Genomic DNA, 20,205 nt, shown 5'->3' on the forward strand with positions numbered 1-20,205 from the left:
AGGACCACCTCCTCCCAGGGGGTGAGGTGGGCTACTGAGGGTGGCCCTCCTCCTGTCCTCGCTCTTTCTCGCTTATTGTGAGCTCTCTTTTCCTGCAATGAGGGAGACAAGTGGAGGTTGAGTGAGAATGAAGGAGTGAGTGTAGAGATTCCATAGCATAGATACTTAGAAGGAGACAAAGATGGAGTGAGGTGGCAAGACCAAGGGCCCTCCCTGTGTGTTGTCAGTTGTTTTCATAGCATCACAGTGATAGGGAGTGTGAGGGCTGCATAGTCGAATAGTTAGGTGAATGTGACCATAGAGAGAGAGGGAGTGGGTAAGGGTGCATGGATGTCAGTGTCAAGTGGGATGTGGAGGAAGAGATTGCTAAAGCTGAGTGCTGGTGAGGAAAGGCAATGGGGATCAGATTGAGGGCGATGGGAAATTCATACTCACTTTTCCAGTGCGCAGAAGGTCATGAAACCTCTTCCTGCACTGAAGCCAGGTTCTGCAGGTTACTGATAATGAGTTGATCTCCTCTGCCACCTGGATCCACACAGCCTTGGTCTGCTGGGGAGGCTTCTTCCGCCCTGAAGAAGGGAAGAGCACCTCTTTATGAGCTCTTGCTCCCTCAACTAAAGCTGCAAAGCAACGTCATCAAACCTGGGAGCAGACCTAGATCTCTCGCTGGTCATTCTGCCTCCAGGTCCCTCTAACATGAAAGGCCAAAAGGTTGGCAGTCTGCAGAAGAAGCAAGGCTTGTTGCAGACCTTAAATGCAGCAGCAATGATGACGTCATCGGAGGCGACTTTCAGACTGGAAAAACTCATTTGCCATGGGTTCCCACACGTTGGAACTCAATTGGCCGATTAAGTTAAAATCGCCTCAATCTCCCACATCGATTTAGATTCGGGTGGATAACATGAAATGCGGATCACACGACCCCAGCCCGTCCCTGAATTAAAATCCAGCCCCATGTTTTTGAATCATGTCACTGGGGGATGGCATGTAGATGACGAAGGGGAGGAATAACTTCCTCCCATCCATTTCTCACTGAAGTGTCAACCCATGGTGCCTTTCTTATAAGGATGCTTCCTAACTTTACTACTCCTACAAGGTGCACCACTAGTGGACTCAGCAAAGCTGGTGGGAGGTTGCTGTTGCTCAGGTGAGATGCTCATGGGCTGTGACTTCTGGGTGCTCGAGCCTGTGATGGACTGTCTGCGGAAAGTTGCACTCGGCTCCTCCTCTGGTATTGGTTGAGGGGGTGGCGAAGGATGCTGACATTCTAAGAGAGGTAAAGCATACTGCCACTCCCATTGGGCAGGGGCTCAAGACTTCTACTGATCTTCAGGAAAGCAGACGGCAGAAGATGAGTGACTCCTTGAAAGCCCCTATCTATTCGGTCTACCAATCTGTCCAAGGTGGACACCTGTCTCTCCAAGGCAGAGCTCAGAGCCTGCATTGCAGCCGTTTGAGCTTCTACCCAAGGATATTCGCCAATAAATTGGATAAGGCCCGAAAATAGGCGGTGTCAAGGGCCAGCACTATTTGTCTCCGCCCACTCTAAGTGGTCCAGGCAGCACGCAAAATTTGTGCTGCCTGCTCATTATAATGATTGTAGCACTGATTTCAGCAGTAAACGAGCTGCTGATTGGCTGAGCGCTGAACAGGTGGGCCAATATCGGTGCAGTCTAATGGCCTCTAAAGTTTGGCCTAGGCACTACTTAAAGAGGAGTGCTTTGTTGCAGCAGCACCTCATTGTCAGTCGGGCTGAAGACATGGCTCAGCAAGCTAGAGAGAGAGAGAGAGCACAAACGTTTTTGGATGCCGCACTCGAGGCCTTGGTAATTGCAGTTCAAAGAAGGCAGGATGAACTGTCCCTGCAGGAGGCCATCCAAGGCTACTAGTAGAAGGCTCTGGCAGGCGATAGCTAACTCCATCACGGCCACCAGTGTGGTTCCAAGGACATGGATCCAATGCCAAAAGAAGTTTAATAACCTCACACGGCAGGTCAAATTGAGTGAAGGCTTCAGCAAATGCCATATCACACCATCTGCAACACAAGCCGCATACACTGCTCAATACACCACACATCCAGCGCTCACCTACCAACAATCTCTACCTATCAACATTTATACCTCACAATCATGGCTTTATTTCACCCTCACAACCTTACCACTGCTGCAACATTCACACCCACCTCCCACATCTTACACACACTGACAGCTATTCAACTACAGCAGGCACATCACCCAAACACATTGCACTGCACTCACTGCCACATTGCCCTTTCTCTTGCAGGCAAAGGTGGCACAGAACAGGAGGGAGCAGCAGAAGATGGGAGGCGGCCAAGCCGCTATACAGACCCTTAGCCACCTGGAGGAGTCCATGCTCAACATCATTGGTGGAGCGGTGACTGAGGTTGTGGCAATGGGAGAAGCTGAAATCCTTGCTGATAATGACGGTATGGTCATTCCTCATCCTTCTTCTCACAAAATTATCTTTTAAAAATTTGTTCATGTGATCTGGGCGTCGCTGGCAAGGCCAGCATTTATTGCCCATCCCTAGTTGCCCTTGAGAAGGTGGTGGTGAGCCGCCTTCTTGAACCGCTGCAGTCCGTGTGGTGAACGTACTCCCACAGTGCTGTTAGGTAGGGAGTTCCAGGATTTTGACACAGCAACGATGAAGGATTGGCGATATACTTCTAAGTCAGGATGGTGTGTGACTTGGAGGGAAACTTGGAGGTGGTGGTGTTCCCATGCTCCTGCTGCCCTTGTCCTTATAGGTGGAAGTGGTCATGGGTTTGGGAGGTGCTGCCGAAGAAGCCTTGGCGAGTTGCTGCAGTGCATCGTGTAGAGGGTACACACTGCAGCCACGGTACACCGGTGGTGGAGGGAGTGAATGCTTAAGGTGGTGGATGGGGTGCCAATCAAGCGGGTTGCTTTGTCCTGGATGATGTCGAGCTTCTTGAGGGTCGTTGGAGCTGCACTCATCCAGGCAAGTGGAGAGTATTCCAACACACTCCTTACTTGTGCCTTGTAGTTGGTGGTAAGGCTTTGGGGAGTCAGGAGGTGAGACACTCACCGCAGAATACCTAGCCACTGACCTGCTCTTGTTGCCACAGTATTTATGTGGCTGGTCCAGTTAAGTTTCTGGTCAATGGTGACCCCCCAGGATGTTGATGGTGGGGGATTTGGCGATGGTAATACCGTTGAATGTCATGGGGAAGTAGTTAGACTCTCGCTTGTTGGAGATAGTCATTGCCTGGCACTTCTGTGGCGCAAATGTTACCTGCCACTTATCAGCCCAAGCCTGAACATCGTCCAGGTCTTGTTGCATACGGGCATGGACTGCTTCATTATCTGAGGAGTTACAAATGGCACTGAACGTTGTGCAGTCATCAGCGAACATCCCCATTTCTGACCTTATGTTGGAGGGAAGGCCATTGATGAAGCAGCTGAAGATGGTTGAGCCTAGGACACTGCCCTGAGGAACTCCTGCAGCGATGTCCTGGGGCTGTGATGATTGACCTTCAATCACCACAACCATCTTCCTTTGTGCTACGTATGCCTGCAGCCATTGGAGCGTTTTCCCCCTGATTCCCATTGACTTCAGTTTTACTAGGGCTCCTTGATGCCACACTCGGTCAAATGCTGCCTTGATGTCAAGGGCAGTCACTCTCACCTCACCTCTGGAATTCAGCTCCTTTGTCCATGTTTGCACCAAGGCTGTAATGAGGTCGGGAGCCGAGTGGTCTTGGCAGTACCCAAACTGGGCATCAGTGAGCAGGCTATTGGTGAGTAAGTGTCGCTTGATAACACTGCCGATTACACCTTCCATCACTTTGCTGATGATTGAGAGTAGACTGATGGGGCAGTAATTGGCCGGATTGGATTTGTCCTGCTTTTTGTGGACAGGACATACCTGGGCCGTTTTCCACATTGCCGGATAGATGCCAGTGTTGTAGCTGTACAACAGCTTGGCTAGAGGCGTGGCTAGTTCTGGAGCACAAATCTTCAACACGATAGCCGGGATGTTGTTGGGGCCCATGGCCTTTGCTGTATCCAGTGCGCTCAGCAGTTTCTTGATATCATGTGGAGTGAATCATATTGGCTGAAACATAGAAACATAGAAGATAGGAGCAGGGGTAGGCCATTCGGCCCTTCGAGCCTGCTCCGCCATTCAATGAGATCATGGCTGATCATCCAAATTCAGTACCCTGTCCCTGCCTTCTCCCCATATCCCTTGATCCCTTTAGCCTCAAGAAATATATCCAACTCTTTCTTGAATATATTTAATGAACTGGCCTCCACCGCCCTCTGTGGCAGAGAATTCCACAGGTTCACCACTCTCTGGGTGAAGAAATTCCTCCTCATTTCAGTCCTAAATGGCTTACCCCTTATCCTTAGACTATGACCCCTGGTTCTGGACTCCCCGGCCATCAGAAACATCCTTTCTGCATCTAGTCTGTCCAGACCTGACAGAATTTTATAGGTTTCAATGAGATCCCCTCTCAATCTTCTAAACTCCAGTGAGTAGAAGCCCAATTGACACAATCTCTCCTCATACGTCATTCCTGCCATCCCAGGTATCAGCCTGGTGAATCTTCGCTGCACTCCCTCCATGGCAAGAACGTCCTTCCACAGGTAAGGTGACCAAAAGTGCACACAATACTCAAGGTGCGGTCTCACCAAGGCCCTGTACAACTGCAGCAAGACATCCTTGTTCTTGTACTCGAACCCTCTTGCTCCGAAGGCCAACATACCATTTGCCTTCTTAACCGCCTGCTGCACCTGCATGCTTAACTTCAGCGACTGGTGCACAAGAACACCTAGGTCTCTTTGCACTTCCCCTTCTCCCAATCTATTGCCATTCAAATAATAATCTGCCTTCCTGTTTTTGCCACCAATGTGGATAACCTCACATTTATACACATTATAGTGCATTTGCCATGTTTCTGCCCAATCACCCAACCTGTCCAAATCGTACTGGAGTTTCATGACATCCTCCTCACAGCATAGCCTCCCACCCAGCTTTGTGTCGTCTGCAAATTTGGAGATATTACATCCAATTCCCTCGTCCAGATCATGAATATATATTGTGAACAGCTGAGGTCCTAGGACCGATCCTTGCAGTACCCCACTAGTCACTGCCTGCCACTCGGAAAACGACCCGTTTATTCCAACTCTTTGCTTTCTGTCCGCCAACCAGTTCTCTATCCAAGTCAATACCTTGCCCCCAATCCCATGTGCCTTAATTTTGCACGCTAACCTCTTATGCGGGACATTATCGAAAGCCTTCTGAAAGTCCAAATACAACACATCCACTGGTTCTCCCTTATCTATTTTACCAGTTACATCCTCAAAAAATTCCAGTAGATTAGTCAAGCATGATTTACCTTTTGTAAATCCATGTTGACTTTGTCCGATCCTGTCACTGCTTTCCAAGTGCTCTGCTATTACATCTTTTATAATGGACTCTAGCATTTTCCCCACTATCGATGTCAGGCTTACCGGTCTATAATTCCCTGCTTTTTCTCTGCCACCTTTTTTGAATAGTGGGGTAACATTAGCTACCCTCCAATCCATGGGTACTGTTCCATAGTCTATTGAGTTGTGGAAGATGACCAGCAATGCATCTACTATTTCTAGGGCCACTTCCTTAAGTACCCTGGGATGTAGATTATCAGGCCCTGGGGATTTATTGGCCTTCAGTCCCATCAATTTTCCTAACACCATTTCCCTACAAATACTGATATCTTTCAGTTCCATCCTTTCATCAGACCCTATGTTCCGCGGTATTTCTGGGAGGTTATTTATGTCCTCCTTTGTGAAGACAGAACCAAAATATGTATTTAGTTGGTCTGCCATTTCTTTGCTCCCCATTATAAATTCCCCCGATTCTGACTGCAAGGGACCTATGCTTGACTTCACCAATCTTTTCCTCTTTACATATCTATAAAAGCTTTTACAGTCAGTTTTTATGTTCCCTGAAAGCTTACTCTCATATTCTATTTTCCCGTTCTTAACTAATCCCTTTGTCCTCCTTTGTTGAATCCTAAACTGCTCCCAATCCTCAGGATTATTACTTTTTCTGGCCAATTTGTATGTCCTCTCCTTGGATCTTATGCTATCCCTAATTTCCCTTGTTAGCCACGGTTGAGTCACCTTTTTTGTTTTATTTTTATGCCAAACTGGGATGAACAACTTCTGTAGTTCATCCATTCGGTCTTTGAATGTTTGCCATTGCCTATCCACCGTCAACCCTTTGAGTGCCATTCCCCAATCAATCCTACCCAACTCACTCCTCAGACCATCGTAGTTTCCTTTATTTAAATTGAGGACCCTAGTTTCTGAGTGAACTACTTCATTCTCCATCTTAATGAAGAATTCGATCATATTATGATTGCTCCGACCCAAGGGGCCTCGTACAACAAGATTGCTAATTAATCCTTTCTCGTTACATAATACCCAGTCTAAGATGGCCTGATCTCTGGTTGGTTCCTCGACATATTGGTCCAGGAAACCATCCCGTAAACACTCCAGGAATTCCTCCTCCACAGTATTGTTACTAATTTGGTTAGCCCAATCTATATGTAGATTAAAGTCACCCATGATGACTGCTGTGCCCTTATTGCACGCTTCTTTAATTTCCCTTTTAATGCCATCCCCAACCTCCGCCTTACTGTTGGGAGGTCTATATACCACTCCCACTAATGTTTTTTTCCCCTTAGTATTTCTCAATTCTACCCATACAGATTCCACCTCATCAGAACTAATATCCTTCATTACAATTGTGTTAATCCCTTCTTTAACCAGCAATGCTACCCCTCCTCCCTTTCCTTTTTGCCTATCTTTCCTGAATATCGAATACCCCTGGATGTTGAGTTCCCAGTCTTGGCCGCCCTTGAGCCACGTTTCCGTAATCCCAACCAAATCATATTCGTTTACCTCTATTTGCGCAGCCAATTCATCCACCTTATTACAAATGCTCCTCGCATTAAGACACAAAGCCTTCAGGCTTGTTTTTTTAACACTCTTAGACCTATTAGAATTATTCTTTACTGTGGCCACGTTTGATTTAAACCGTTGATTTCTCTGACTGCCACTTTTGTTTTTCTCCTTCTTATCTTTTGCTTTTATCCTTGTTTTCCTTTCCTCTGTCTCCCTGCTCAGGTTCCCAACCCCCTTCCATTTTAGTTTAAACCCTCCCACACAGCACTAGCAAACACTCCCCCTAGGACATCGGTTCCAGCCCTGCCCAGGTGCAGACCGTCCGGTTTGAACTGGTCCCACTTCCCCCAGAACCGGTTCCAATGTCCCAGGAACTTGAATCCCTCCCCCTGGCACCATTCCTCTAGCCACGTATTCATCTGAAGTATCCTTCTATTTCTACTCTGACTAGCACGTGGCACTGGTAGTAATCCTGGGATTACTACCTTTGAGGTCCTGTTTTTTAATTTACCTCCTAACTCCCTATATTCCGCTTTTAGGACCTCATACCGCTTTTTACCTATATCGTTGGTGCCTATATGCACCACGACAACTGGCTGTTCACCCTCCCCTTCCAAGATGTTCTGCAGCCGCTCAGAGACATCCTTGACCCTTGCACCAGGGAGGCAACACACCATCCTGGAGTCTCGTTTGCGGCCGCAGAAACGCCTATCCATTGCCCTTACAATTGAATCCCCTATTACTATAGCTCTACCACACTTTTTCCTTCCATTCTATGCAGCAGAGCCACCCCTGGTGCCAGGAAGTTGGCTGCTGCTGCCTTCCTCTGACAAGCCATCCCCCCCAACAGTACTCAAAGTGGTATATCTGTTGGAGAGGGGGATGGCCACAGGGGATCCCTGCACTACCTGCCTGCGCCTAGTACTCTGCCTGTTGGTCACCCGTTCCCTTTCTTCCTGTCCAACCTCTACCTGTGGTGTGTCCAACTCCCTAAACATGCTATTCACGATGTCCCGAGCATCGTGAACGCTCCAGTATGCATCCAATCGCAGCTCCAGCGCCGCAATGCGGTCTGTCAGTAGCTGCAGCTGGGTGCACTTCCTGCACGTGTAGTTGTCAGGGACACAGGAAGTGTCCCTGAGTTCCCACATCTCGCAGGAGGAGCAGATCACGGGGCCCGGCTTTCCTGCCATGACTTACCCTTTAATTAATTGAGTTTAAATTAAATCAATCAATCCCACTAATTACACTACAGTTAAATAGTTTACCAACAGTCCCTGCTACACCAGAGAGACCTTAGAAACTATAAAGCAGAGTTAAAGTTTAAAAAAGAGAGAAATACTCACCAACCAATCACTTACCTGCTTCCTGCTGACATCACACTTGGATTACTTTTTACCTCTCTCCCGGAACCTGGATTGGTCGGGCCTCTGGTGATCCCTCGCAGGTCCGCTGCCTCTCCGGTCTCGGGGCTCTGGGCCTCGCTGCCTCGGGCTGCTGTTTAAGTACCTCCGCCGCCTCTGGTGATCCCTCGCAGGTCCGCTGCCTCTCCCATCTCGGGGCTCTGGGCCTCGCTGCCTCGGGCTGCTGTTTAAGTACCTCCGCCACCTCTGGTGATCCCTCGCAGGTCTGCTGCCTCTCTGGTCTCGGGGCTCTGGGCCTCGCTGCCTCGGGCTGCTGTTTAAGTACCTCCGCCGCCTCTGGTGATCCCTCGCAGGTCCGCTGCCTCTCCGGTCTCGGGGCTCTGGGCCTCGCTGCCTCGGGCTGCTGTTTAAGTACCTCCGCCGCCTCTGGTGATCCCTCGCAGGTCCGCTGCCTCTCCGGTCTCGGAGCTCTGGGCCTCGCTGCCTCGGGCTGCTGTTTAAGTACCTCCGCCGCCTCTGGTGATCCCTCGCAGGTCCGCTGCCTCTCCGGTCTCGGGGCTCTGGGCCTCACTGCCTCGGGCTGCTGTTTAAGTACCTCCGCCGCCTCTGGTGATCCCTCGCAGTTCCGCTGCCTCTCCGGTCTCGGGGCTCTGGGCCTCGCTGCCTCGGGCTGCAGTTTAAGTACCTCCGCCACCTCTGGTGATCCCTAGTAGGTCCGCTGCCTCTCCGGTTTTGGGGCTCTGGGCCTCGCTGCCTCGGGCTGCAGTTTAAGTACCTCCGCCGCCTCTGGTGATCCCTCGCAGGTCCGCTGCCTCCCCGGTCTCGGGACTCTGGGCCTCGCTGCCTCGGGCTGCTGTTTAAGTACCTCCGCCGCCTCTGGTGATCCCTCGCAGGTCCGCTGCCTCTCCGGTCTCGGGGCTCTGGCTTCTGTGGTAGTGGGGACCTCAGGAGTAGGCCAATATGGATCATCCACTCAGCACTTCTGGCTGAAGATGGTTCCAAACGCTTCAGCCTTTTCTTTTGCACTCACGTGCTGGGCTCCACCATCATTGAGGATAGGGATATTCATAGAGCCTCCTCCTCCCATTAGTTGTTTAATTGTCCACCACCATTCGCGACTGGATGTGGCAGATCTGCAGAGCTTTGATCTGATCCGTTGAATATGGGGTCGCTTAGCCCTGTCTGTAGCATGCTGCTTCCGCCTTTTTGCATGCTTGTAGTCCTGTGTTGCAGTTTCCCCAGGTTGGCACCTCATTTTTAGGTATGCCTGGTGCTGCTGCCAGCATGCTCTTCTACACTCCTTATTAAACCAGGGTTGGTCCCCTGGCTTGATGGTAATGGTAGAGTGAGGGATATGCCGGGCCATGAGGTTACAGATTGTAGTGGAATACAATTCTGCTGCTGCTGATGGCCCACAGCACCTCATGGATGCCCAGTTTTGAGCTGCTAGATCTGTTCTAAATCTATCCCATTGAGCACGGTGATAGTGCCACACAACACGATGGAAGGGGTCCTCAGTGTGAAGACGGGACTTCGTCTCCACAATGACTGTGCGGTGGTCACTGCTACCAATGCTGTCATGGAGAGATGCATTTGCGACAGGTAGATTGGTGAGGACGAGGTCAAGTAGGTTTTTCCCTTATGTTGGTTCTTTCACCACCTGCCGCAGGCCCAGACTGGCAGTTATATCCTTCAGGACTCGGCTAACTTGGTCAGTAGTGGTGCTACCGAGCCACTCTTAGTGATGGACATTGAAGTCCCCCACCCAGAGTACATTCTGTGCCCTTGCTAGTCTCAGTGCTTCTTCCAAGTGGTGTTCAACATGGAGGAGTACTGATTCATCAGCTGAGGGAGGGTGGTAGGTGGTAATCAGCAGGAGGTTTCCTTGCCCATGCTTGACCTGAAGCCATGAGACTTCATGGGGTCCGGAGTCAATGTTAAGGACTCTCCCAGTACCACTACTTCCCGACTGTATACCACTGTGCCACCACCCCTGGTGGGTCTGTCCTGTCGGTGGGACAGGACATACCCAGGGATGGTGATGGAGGAGTTTGGGATATTAGCTGAAAGGTATGATTCTGTGAGTATGACTATGTCAGACTGTTGCTTGACTAGTCTGCGGGACAGCTCTCCCAATTTTGGGACAAATCCCCAGATGTTGGTGAGGAGGACTTTGCAGGGTTGACTGGGCTGGGTGTGCCGTTGCTGTGTCCGTAGTTGGTGCCGAGGTCGATGTCGAGTGGTCCGTCCGGTTTCATTCTTATTATGTTTCGCAGCGGTTAGTTACAACTGAGTGGCTTGCTAGACCATTTCAGAGGGCAGTTAAGAGTCAACCACATTGCTGTGGGTCTGGAGTCACATATAGGCCAGACCAGGTAAGGACGGCAGATTTCCTTCCCTAAAGGACATTAGTGACATTCTCCCTCATCCCACAATCTCTTCTCACTTACAAGCTGCTCATGGTGAATGCATGGATATCTTGCTATCCCCTCCTCCCCTCAGCACAACCTGACTCTTGTGCCTTTCTGCTTTCAGATACCCAAGAACTGCCAACATGCCAGCCTGTCCCTCAGGTTGTGGGGGACAGTGAAGGAGGAGAAGAAGACACACCATCACTGCATCTGACGCTCACATCACCAGCTCAAAAACTGGCACTGCGCTGAATGTACAGAGTAGTATAGAGGCGGGATCTGTACATGGTGAGGCACATGAGTAGGCTGTAGCAAGGCCAGGGGTAAAGGGTAGCTCGAGGGCCATCTTCCCAGAGGGCGAGTTCGCGCAGAAGTTCTGCTGCACAGGACTTGGATGATGACCTCGATGGGGTGGCCTTCAGAAGAAGGATGATAGCCATGCACACCAAAATGCTAGGTGCAATGGCAAGCCTGCCAGAGAGCCTCTTGTTAATGTCAAGGAGCATGGAGGAGTCCGGCTCCAACATTGGACGGGGCTTTGCGCAGAGCTGGGAGCCCTTGATTTCCAGGATGGCAATGATGGACAACTCCAGGAGATACCTTGTCGACCCAGCCATGATGCTGGATGTGATGGGTGATGTTGCGGCTTCCATTTCAGCACAAGCGGAAGCAACCCAACATCTCAGTGCTGCAGTAGAAGTGCAGACTGCTCTCCTGCAGGCTCAGCTTGTTGCCACGCAAGCTCAGACTGCTGCCATCATGGCTGGGTTGCAGGGGTTTGCAGGGTGTCACAGCTGTCCAGCAATCTGTCCTCCAACAGATTGCTAGGAATGCTGAGCTGCAGCCCCGGGGGAGTGGCCATGGGCCTGTGGAGCAAGAACCTGCTGTCCTCTCTCAAGAGGACAGCATTCCTATTCCCACCACTGCCACTCCGCCATTGCCTTTTCCGCTGCCTGTTAGCCAGCCAGCCCAGACTGCTGCCGCTCATGCCAAGGTGCTGCAGTCTATAGCCAGGCCTTCTAGGTCCACAGCTGGTCGAAATCATCCTGAAAGGCCGTCTGTAGTCTCCCCCATGGAAAGTCAGCAGCCTTCCACCAGCCATGCTGCAGCTACTTGGGGAGCACTGCGTAGGAGCACTAGAGTAGGAAAAGACACACGAACGACAGGCAAGGTGACCTTACGGGCTACTGGGAGAGCCGTGTTCACTGTGCTCTGAGGCTACATGTCTGGTTGCAGAAGGTGGCAGAGTTCTGTGACCACCTCCTTGGTGAAGTAGAGCCTGCTAATACACTGCTTCTCGCTTAAGTGGCGGTAAGAGAAGTGCACTCGGAAGACCCTAGGTGAGTAAGGCCTCCTGTTGAGAGCCATCCTGGCCCTCCTCCTCCTCCCTCTGTAAGCCTCTTCTCTTCTTCGCTGCCTCCGCTCCCTCTCCTGAAGGTACTCGAGCATGAGGGGGACTGCAAGTAGAGCCCCCATGACTGTGAGCAAGTGGTGTGAGCAGAAGCCTTTAAGTGAGAATGAAGGTGTTCTCCACTTGCACCAACATTCCCTATCACCTCAGTAACTTGAAACAAGTTTAGAAAGCTGCAAGAGTTGCAGAAAGTTACACAGAGCCTGTCAAACTAAGAAATCATGTCAGCTGCAAGTTGTTGATGATGATCCTTTGAAATAACGCTGCTGGAGGCTCTTTCCTGCTCCTCAGCGCTTGCTCAGCTGGTTGTGATTAACACAGTCTCGTAAGTGGAGCGGCGACGGTGAAAATTGCTGTTTGGGCATCAAGTGAGCATTGCACACTCACTGAGGCAGCCGCCATTTTTCCTTCAAAATGGGCCTTAGCGGCCAGTGCTAAACCCCCGAGCTTCTAGGCCATTAACTTGTTTAGTAAGAACTCGGCTGCAACATCGCTGGCGGTGGCCACACTCTGCGAGGTAGATTAGAGTGCTGATGCCAAGTGACAGGAGTTAGTATGGCACTGAGAGGTTGGACATTAGCAAGTGACCGTCTTTAGAATGCAGCTTGAAATTGAAAAGCTGAGGTGAATGAAGGATTACAAGTCATATACAGACACCCTGCTCATATAAGCCACTAGCCTCACCTCCCCTGATGCTCAAGGATTTGCTGGGCCTCTAAGCTCCAGGGCTTCCTGCACCATTTTAGCTACTCCTGCCCTGGTCTTGCTCCTCTCCTTGGCTTTATGTGCTATTTTTTTCCTTCAGAAAGAGAAGGCGAGAGTTAATGAGAGGCTGCTGGAAAGATAAGTAGAGAGGTGTTGAATGCAGCTTGAAGTTGAGAAGATTGCTGAGGTGAATGAAGGAGTGCTGGAAGGAGTTGATGGCTGTGCGCGTGCTTTGATGGGAGAAGAGAATGGTGTGAAGAGAGCAAAGGAACAGGTAAGTTTGTTTGGAATGAAAGAGAGGCTGTTGCAGTGTGCACTTGTGACTGGATGTTGAAGGATGTGATCGAGGGAAGGTAATTGATGAGAGTGGTGAGGGAAGGGGTGAAAGGAGTCGTGTCAGGTGTTGCTGAGAAAGATGGAGGGGTAAAGAGCTGTACTCACCATTGCTACTCTTGAGATCATTGAACCTCTTTCTCCACTGAAGCTATGTCCTGGGGGTGCTGAATGATGGCCCTGGAGATGCTCATTCAGATGCTGGGGAACAGTATTTCCCTCCTTGCCCTAGCCTCCTCCAAGTGGACCTCCTGGGAGGCATATGGAAACCAACTTTAGAAAACGCTGGAAAAACTCAGCAGGCCAGGCAACATCCATGGAGAGAGAAACAGAGTCAACATTTCGGGTCGAAACCCTTCTACAGAACTGAGAAAAAAAGGCAGGAAATGAAACAGATTAAAAGGCAGTTTGGGGGCTGGGAAATGGGGGAGGGGATGAAAGAAGAGACATTAAGAGATATTCAAGGTGAGACGAGATAGTAATAGGACAGGTAAAGAAACAGACAATGGCTCTAGGTGAAGTATGAAATGCGCTGGCAGAGTGAAAGACAGCTGCCGTGTGGGAGAGAGGAAAAAAAAGGAAAAGGCACAAACCAAAAGTGTGGATAAAAAATATAAAAATATAATCGGGGCTGAGGTTTTGATCTGAAATTGTTGAACTCGATATTGAGTCCGGAAGGCTGTAAAGTGCCTAATCGGAAGATGAGGTGCTGTTCCTCGAGTTTACGCTGAGCTTCCGTGGAACAATGCAAGAGGCCGCAGACGGTGAGGTCTGAGTGGGAATGGAACGGTAAATTGAAATGACAGGCGACCGGAAGCTCGCGGTCACCCTTACGGACTGAATGGAGATGTTCCGCAAAGCGGTCACCCAATCGGCGTTTGGTCTTTGTCTTTACTCCTTAATATGTCATTGCTTCTGGAAATACTCTATCATATTACTCAATATGTAGCACTGTCTGTTATTCTACATATGCCATAATCGACTTCCAAAACATTGAAAAAGTTTCAAATACTTGTTGTCTATAATACATTTTCTAGTACATTAAGTACATTTTTGTTTATTATCCCCTCACTTGTAAGATTCGCAAAATTCCCACATACCCCCTCAAGGTTATTAATAAAAGGGACCCTGCATGGACATTTAAAAAAAAGGGTACCCAAAGATGGCGTCCGCACCTCATGACCAAAAGCCTGCAAGATTTTTAAAAGCTTGGACTCTGTGGCAGCACAAGCAGCTTTGGGAAATCGAAACTTAAAATGCACTTCTGTGAAAAGGACTTTTGTGTTTGGTGGACCAGACAGCTAAGCAAACATTTGAATATGCATTATGTCAGATCGGAGGCAGGTCAAAACCAGTTAGGCCAATACTTGAGGCCATTAGTTTGTCCGCATAAATAATCGGAAACAGCTTAAGGAAGCCATCAAGGCTGGACAGGCCGATTAGAATGCATTAATGACAATACAGCCCGGACATCAGGCCATTAGGTGCGATAAACGGCCATCTAAAAACAGTTATTTTAGATTGCTATAAACAATTAAAACAGCCTGCCAAAATTGAAACAATGAACTAACCTGATTTGGTGTGCAGATAAGGGCCATCCAAAGGAATATAACTGTAGGCCCTTGGTAGCAATCGCGCTCTTGCCTTCTTCTCTCTGGTCGCTCTTGTCAGGCTTGGGGCTGCCGCTGCTCGCACTCGTGCCCTGGCCTCGTGGCGGGTTCTCTCCTCGCTCCCCGTGGTGAGCTTCCAGCAGTCTAGGACACCATACCAACTGCAGGGGAGGGGAACGAGACCCAAGTCCCTAGTCATCCAGGACGCCCGGGCCGCAAAAAGGGGCAAGATGAAACCAAGTAGGCAGCCCAGGACTTGTATAGTAACCGAACGAGACGAGACGAAAAGAGACGAAGAAGAAGGCGACAACTCGATAAGAGCAGGGCAGCGAAAAACGTATTGATGAGGCCAAGCGCCTAGTTATAAGCTGGTGCTTGGTGAGACGAACATCTTGTTGAACACTGCGATAACGCAGGTGTCCATGCCACAATGAATATACTGGCGTTTGATGCTTGGGTAGGAAAATCTAAGCAGTTACGACTGCCAACTGCTCTACAGGCACAACGTTACCGCCGACGACCGCCCGAGGGAGAAGAAGAAGAGAACCCATCGTGACGAGACGACGACGGCAGCTGAGGAGAAGAAAGGTGTGTCGCAGCAGCAGCTCCAGCACCGCACCCTGAGGCCACGTGGCGACGGGGTACCTAGAAGGACCAAAGACTAAACCTCAAAACCCTGCATCCACTAAAAACAGCTGGCTTTATTTTGGATTGGTGAGCATGAATTCTGGCCCCTCATAGCTTAATCTAGTTAAGTATAGGGGTGGGATAAGGATAAGGGGATTGTTAACGTAGTTGTATTTCCCTCGATGTGCCGTGTGTTCCCCATTCCCTGCATAAGTATAATTGTAGTGTTATATGCCTGTAATTGTGTTTATACTAGTAATTTTCTCGTAAGACTGTGTTCTCGTTTCTGTTTTAATAAAATCTTGGTTTGCTTACACCGAACCACCTGTCTACTCGAGTCTTTCTGTATCGCCGCCTGTACCTAAGTCCGGTGTCTAGAACCCAGGGGCGTGAGAGCGATTCAAACCGCTCACAAACAGTCAGGGGCATAACTGACTGGGCGCATGCGCCACACCCTCCATCCCCTACACACTGTCCACAGGTACTGTCTTTCACGCATGTGAATATAAGTTATTATAATTCATAACATTGCTCCTGACCAACTAGGAGCAGTTGTTGGTGAAAGATGTAGTTCTCCAATCACTGGAACCTGTGTCCAGTTCCATACAAAATAAAACGTGTAGTCCCAAGGTCATTGTCTGTGTATTCTGTTGCTTGGCAACCAGGAAAGAGGAGGAGGAGGGTCAGTGTTTGCAAGTTCAAAATGGTAGTTTTTTTCTTTAATCCAGGCTGGCAGTGATGATCATCACATGTTTAATCACTGGGCAAGCAGGTAGGGAGTACACAAGACTACAGCGATTTATAAAACTATTTTATCATTTGATGAGAGTGATCTACATTTTGATTACGTAGTATAAAATGGTAGAAAGTGCCAGCTACAATTATCATAAATGTTTATATAAATCAGTAAAATCTGAGATATTGAAAGATCAAATTTCTTTAAAAATGGAAATATCAATAAAATGTAGTACATAATTTACATTGTGGTGCATGTGAGAGCCCTACTGTAACAAAAGAATGAAACATGTGGTTGTGATGTAATGTAATTTGTCCTTTTTAAATGAGCTGTTATTAATTAATGGGTATTGGATAGAAAAAAATCTAATTGGTGATGGGTGGTATTAATTTATTTATATCAAATCTGATATTAACAACAGGATGCTAAAATGATGACTGGCACTTAACAAGCAACCTACTGGCAGCAGTCATAAATGGTTTCAGAATCTGATTTTGCAGTGAGATCTCCAGAGATGATGACATCAAGTCATTTTCTGGTTGAACATAAACATCAGCTCCAGTACCGTAACTTTGTGGAATATGTTGTCTCGCATAATAGCAAAGCTCAGTCACATTAGAAAGGTTTAGATTTGGCAAAAGTATACAGTGCAGATTTGAGAAAGAAAAGCCAAAAAATAAATTTCTGGCAGAGGCATTGAGAAACATTGAGAGACACAGTCAACATTCATGGGAACACAGGTGTTAAATTCCTGGCAAATCAGGAACTAGATTCAAAATACGTAGGTCAAAAAGAAATGCAATGTTTAACTGTTGGCTAGACTTGGAGGATCCAAAAACCGCAGATGTAAAAGGCAGACAAAGACAACTTAGCAAAATAGTGCATCCCTCATTCACACAGACTTCTGGATATACTGCGAAAGCTATTTGGGTGATAACTGTTAGCCAATTACTGATATGTACCCACAAGCATTAATACCTGATTTAGTGCAATCTTAGTTTACTGTGAGTAGTAAATTAAGCCATCCAATGGAATGCTAGAAGTAACCATGCAAATTAAACATATTAATAACAGGAGATTGATCACTTCTTCTTTGGTCATCAAACTTTATTTCTGCAGCCAGCAATAAAATCAAAATAGCATGAAAAACACTTCTAAAAGGTAAGATTCAGGGAGTGTACATTTGACAGTCATTTGGTTAACAAATTGATGAAAATGGAAGAGGTAATAGTTAAAAAAGCCACGTGTCTACATTAACTGCAGTGGTTGGGCAAAAGTTGCTTGAAGAAATAAATAAAATTTCCTGCACCAAGAGTGATGTAGAAAACTGCAGGAATAACCTTAAGGAAAAAGTTTCGCCATTAAAATCCTTGTCTTCCACTTCTGTCATTTTTAATTTCTTTTAATCAGGTGGCACTGAAAAGATGTTTTGGGGGAAGAGTAACTGATCCCAGAACTGAACGCACATATATTTGACTAACTTGACAAGCATGGGCTAATGATAGCAACTATTGATAGTGCTTCAGGTCCCTGATATCAGCAAAAAATCACTGAATCCTCCAAGCCTGGATTCCTAAAGATGTCATCAGAGCTAAGATTTTTTCAAACAATAATAGTCAAAAGCAAAATTAACAGAAATAGAACAAAAACAATCAAAACACTCAAGTTAACCATAGCTTTTAGTAACACTTTCATTTCCAAAGCAATTTCTTGCTGGTGACATTTCTGACCTAAATTGAGTGTAAAAAGAAAGCGTGACCTATAATAATGGGCTATCAAGCTACTGGAAAAGTAAACTTACTCAACCCAAAAGAAAAATTCTATTTCATAAATAGAGCACATCCACTCAGTTCTCTGATTTTCATATTGCTTACTATTATACCTTGTCATTCAGTTTTAAAATATTGATATGAAGCTGATGCAAATATTGTATGAATGCATGAACATATTACACAGTAAAATATCCACTGTCCATTATTACTTTTTTTAAATTCTTATTTTATACACTTTTGTGCACATGCATAGTTTAGTGTAATGCAGTCATCAACAAGTCTCTTCAGATAGTCCATTGTCCAAAATCGCATGTTCATAAATCACACTTTCTTACAGACACATATGATCCACCCACACTCCAAAGCACAGCTGGTGCCTCTAAAGAAAGTGTCATATTGAATCAAGAGCAATTTGAAAATAAGGGCCCTGAATTTCCGATCGGAGGCTTCCTGCAGGTGGATACCTCCGATCGGAAAAAATTCTACAAACTTACCTGCTAGCTCCGTAGATCCCGAGGCTTGCGATCCTGGGCCTCTTCTCTTCGCAATGCGTAGAGGCCCAGGTATCCCAGGGGTGCATGTGGTTCGAAAGCGCCCCTGGGATCATGTGGGCTAGACGAACCAATGAAAGAAGGGAATCCCCCTTCATACTTTTGACAGGTCCATACGCACGGAACTGTCAAAAGTATGAATGGGGATCACATTTAAAAACACACTAAAACATTAAATACATTTTTTTTAATTACATATTTAAAATTAATGAAAATGCCATTTAATTAAATATTTTAAACAAAAATTTAATTTTAGGAAAAAAATAATTAAATGTTTTTACGGGGTTAAAAATAAATTTACCTTTTTTAAGAGTATATTTAATTTATAAGTTAGTGATCAAATTTTATTTTTCTATTTTTTTAAAACTCTTATGCTGGTAAAAGCAGGCGTAAGAATTTGACAGGTTTTTAGCAGGCGGAAGTTGTGCAAAAAGCACTTGTCTTGGGCAGGCGGATGATCTGTCAAGCAAATTCCTGATAGGTCGCAAGTGCTGGGTTTCAGCGCATGCGCTTCGCATGCCTGAAACCGGCATTTGCGAGGCCCCTACGGGCGCGTGCACACCCGTGGGGGTCGGAAAATCCAGCCCAATAAATAATTGGGAGAGGATAGACACACCAAGTCATGTCATCCTACATCCTAGGACCATAACATAACTGGCAAAAGGAAAAGCCTCAAAGGTGATACCCCATTTAGGATTCTCCACAAGGCTACCTCACACAAAGGATTGTGTCCTTTTAAATGTATATTAGAAAGAATAAATTGACACATCAACCACAGAAGACAGAGGCTGGCCATTCAGCACCCCTACATTCTCTGGTCCCCACCCCTGACATCCCACAACATGAGACTGTAGCAAACTACAAATGTATTCACAAAGGGTTTGCCATGAAACGTTGACTCTATTTTCTCTCCACGGATGTTGCCTGGCCTGCTGAGTTTTTCCAGCATTTTCAGTTGTTCTTTCGGATTTCCAGCATCTGCAGTATTTTGCTATCATACAAATGTATTTATAGTTGTTCAGGCTGACTTCAGTAGGCTGCATAAGAGCATTTCATCCTCCTACCACAATATGCAAATTGGCTGAGGTCAATCAGACATGCAAACTGGAGAGGCGGTTAAAAATTGAAAAGTGGAAAACCTGACACCAACCTGCTTGGGAAACCCAGCAGCTGAAGGGTGGCATGAACGGCTAGATCTATCAGGAAAGTGTCTTTACAGCACTCCTTGTGGACCAGGAGGAACAGGAGTGCATCCCCCCCTACTCTGGCCCCCAAGCTAACCTGTTTCCCACACCCCACGATCTCCCCCCAAATCTATCCACGGTCCCCGCCCGATCTCTCCGGCCCCCAACAAATCTCTCCAGAGCCCCCAGTCTATCTGCAGTCCACCTCCAGATTTCTCTGGCCTGCAATCGATCCACAGCCCCCCACAATGTCTCATCTACCCCCCCCCCCACCCGAGCGATCTCTCCCTCCATCTCTCCACCTAGCTGTGGCCTGGAGCCGCAGGCCTTCCCCCCACCCACCCCCGCCAGACAGCCAACCTCTCAAAATAACAACAGAAAATGCTGGAAAAACTCAGCAGGTCAGGCAACATCTGTGGAGAGAAATTTGAGTTGATGTTTCGGGTCGAACCCTTCCTCAAAACTGGAAAGAAAAGAAACTAGATCGAAGGCAGGGCTGCGATCGGACAAAAGAAGTGAAAGAAACAAAAGAGCTAGACGAGATGGTAATAGGCTGAGATTAGGTG

Source organism: Somniosus microcephalus, chromosome 6 (assembly GCF_052327205.1).
Source record: "Somniosus microcephalus isolate GS21.2 chromosome 6, FLI_Smic_1.0, whole genome shotgun sequence".
In the NCBI taxonomy this organism is placed as follows: Eukaryota; Metazoa; Chordata; class Chondrichthyes; order Squaliformes; family Somniosidae; genus Somniosus; species Somniosus microcephalus.